Source organism: Mustela nigripes, unplaced genomic scaffold (assembly GCF_022355385.1).
Source record: "Mustela nigripes isolate SB6536 unplaced genomic scaffold, MUSNIG.SB6536 HiC_scaffold_4169, whole genome shotgun sequence".
Lineage (NCBI taxonomy): Eukaryota > Metazoa > Chordata > Mammalia > Carnivora > Mustelidae > Mustela > Mustela nigripes.
Genome location: NW_026743575.1, coordinates 1 through 3,283, shown reverse-complemented (window position 1 = coordinate 3,283; position 3,283 = coordinate 1). Strand labels below are relative to the sequence as shown.

The window sequence follows — 3,283 nt, the reverse complement described above, 5'->3', positions numbered from 1 at the left end:
TATTCAAATATTAAAGAAAAAGATTGCTCTAGGAAGAGGAAGTAAGTATATAGACTTTGTGTGAACAGCTTGTCTGTTACTTTTGAAGAAAAGCAAGGAGGCCAATGAGGAGTTCATAGTGGTGGAGAGAGGAAGAAAGTATTGATGTATCACCTTCTAGTACATCGAAATGCCTTCAGTTTTTATTTAATATGAAAGGGGAAGATACCAAAAGATTTTCAACAGCAGAATAAAATCATCTGACTTGATTTTTAGGTTAAGTTGCTGTACCAAAATAAATTTGCAGGGAGAAAGGAGTGCAGTACATGTGGAAGTGGGGTTATCAATCAAGTCAATAATTCAGGAATGTATGATGGTGTTTTTAGCATGCTGGGTGGTAATAGAAGTGGTGAGGTATGGTTTTTATTTTGTATATATTTTGATGGTGAATATTCTGGTGAGCAGGATGGGGTAAGTGCAGGACAGACAATATCGACATTTATTTTACCTGCACAAACAGAAGGGTGGAGTCTTCATTCCATGATATGGAGAGAACTCTGAGTTCAAATGTTCTTTCTGATTAAATGGCATAGTGATGATGAGGATTTAGTCAGACAGTGAAAGAAAACAGTAAGCATAGTGTTAAGCGGTAAGACATTATAATACATCTGAACATCAAAAAACATTGTGTTCGATCATCTGTTTATGTGAGTAAATAAATAAATAAAGCTTCCTGGGGTTCTGATAGAGGTAAAGAAGACTACTATATGATCCAAAGGGGCACATGCACCGAATGTTTATAGCAACAATGTCCACAATAGCCAAACTATGGAAAGAACCTAGATGTCCATCAACAAATGAATGGTATATATATACAATGGAATACTATGCAGCCATCAAAAGAAATGAAATCTTGCCATTTACGATGACATGGATGGAACTAGAGGGTATTATGCTTAGCAAAATAAGTCAATCGGAGAAAGACACTATCATAAGATCTCCCTGATATGAGGAAATGGAGGTGCAATGTGGGGGGTTTGGGGGACAGGAAAAGAGTAAATGAAACAAGATGGGATCGGGAGGGAGACAAACCATAAGAGACCCTTAATCTCACAAAACAAACTGAGAGTTGCTGGGGGGGGGGGGGGAGGGTAGGGAGAGGGTGGTGGGGTTATAAACATTGGGGAGGGTATGTGCTGTGGTGAGTGCTGTGAAGTGTGTAAACCTGGTGATTCACAGACCTGTACCCCTGGGGCTAATAATACATTATATGTTAATTTAAAAAAAAAAAAAAGAAGAAGAAGAAGACTATTATAAATCCAATGCTATGGTTTTCCGTAAAGAGTGTGTAATCAGGCATATTTTATTAAAGTAACCAAGTAAAATGATGCTCAAAAATTGGAATAACAGAAAACATAAAAATAAGAGATTTTAAAAAGAGATGTGGGACAGTGTAGAAAATATAGTCAATGATATTATAATAATGTTATATGGTGACAGATGGTGGCTATATTTGTAGTGATCATAGAATAATGTATGGAGATATTGAAAACCTGTAACCAATGTAACACTGAATATCAACTATACTCAAATTAAAAAATAGTAAAATAAAACATTTTAATTTAAAAAGATAAAAAGAGGGACATAATTTGAAAAGTGAATTTCAAAAAGAGTAAAGATGAGGCTAAGACATACTCTGAACCTTGAGGAAAACACCATTTTGAAAATTCTTCCCATTTTGAGAAAACTCAAATGAATCAATATCATAAAAGAACCCATTTTAACTGAGAGATGTAATGAATTCTCAAGAAATAATTTTATGACAGGATAATTCTTCCCTATGAAACAGCATACAGAAAACAAGGGAAACACCTGGAAGCAAAATAAACTATACTGAAAATAAGAATTAGGAAAAAGATAAATGATGAGAGATAAGAAAATTACACCTGTGACAGAGACTTAATGAAGAGAATTTTTAGCTTGTGGTTTAATGTTTTTGAGGATAATCTAGAGTTCATAACTGCCTTGAGACAGGCTGGTTGTAGGCCGTTTAGGCAGACCCCTAAGACAGGCCTACTTTGGGCAGGTGGTGTTGGAGGAGGCCATTGGGCTGGACAAAGATAAATCCAATCATTTGACTCAAGTGTCTGTGAAGATGTTGAAGTCAGATGCAACAGAGAAAGACCTGTCAAACCTAATCTCAGAAATGGAGATGATGAAGATTATTGGAAAGCACAAGGACACCATCAACCTGCTGGGTCCTGCACACAGGATGGTCCTTTGTACACTATCATGGAATATGCCTCCAAAGACAATATACAGGAATACCTGCAGGCCCAGAGGCCTCCTAACCTGGAGTACTGTTACAATATCAGCCACAATGCAGCAGAGCAACTCTCCTCCAAGGACCTGGTATCCTGTGCCTATCAGTAGCCTGAGGCATGGAGTACCTTGCCTCCAAGAAGTGCATACACCAAGACCTGGCCACCAGGGAAGTGCTGGTGACAAAGGACAACATGATGAAGATCCCAGACTTCAGCCTTGCCAGAGATATCACCACATCAATTACTATAAAAAGACAAGCAACAGTGGACTGCCTGTGAAGTGGATGGTCCCTAAGGCCATGTTTGACCAGATCTACATCCACCAGAGTGACTTCTGGTCTTTTGGGGTGATCCTGTGTGAAATCTTCACTCTGGAAGCCTCCCATATCCTGGAGTGCCTGTGGAGGTGGTTTTCAAGCTGCTGAAGGAGTCATTTGATGGATAAGCCAATAACTGCACCATAGAGTTATACACAATAATGAGGGGTGGCTGGCATGTGGTACCTTCAAGCTGCTGGTAGAAGACCTGGATCATACTGTGGCCTTGACCTCCAACCAGGAGTACCCAGACCTGTCCTTGGCCCTGGAACAATACTGTCTATGCTTTCCCAACACGCAAAGCTCCACCTGTTCCTCAGAGAATTCCACCTTCTCTCATGAGCCGTTGCCCAAGGAGGCCTATTTGCCCTGACACCCAGCCCAGCTTGCCAATGGTGGACTCAAATGACTAGTATCCCTATTACTCAGATTCCATCATAAGCTGTAACCCTTACCCCCCACCCTCCCTGCAAGACTCACTGCCTTCTCCTTTGTCCCTTTCCTACTGGCAGGAGCCAGCTGCCTACCTGAGGCCTTCACCCCTTGAAGTTCACCTCTCTTCCCCTTCCTCTTCCTCCTCCTTACAACCTGCTCATGAAAGAAAGGAACAGAGAGGCAGGTACTTGCTTGTGGCTACTTCCTTCCCTCCCATATGTTGGACCA

General features: G+C 40.5%; 1 pseudogene; it reads left to right on the top strand.

Moving 5' to 3' along the window:
• Positions 1-2,013: 2,013 nt before the first annotated feature.
• LOC132009076 (fibroblast growth factor receptor 1-like) lies at positions 2,014-2,993 on the top strand (annotated as a pseudogene).
• The last annotated feature ends 290 nt before the right edge of the window (positions 2,994-3,283 follow it).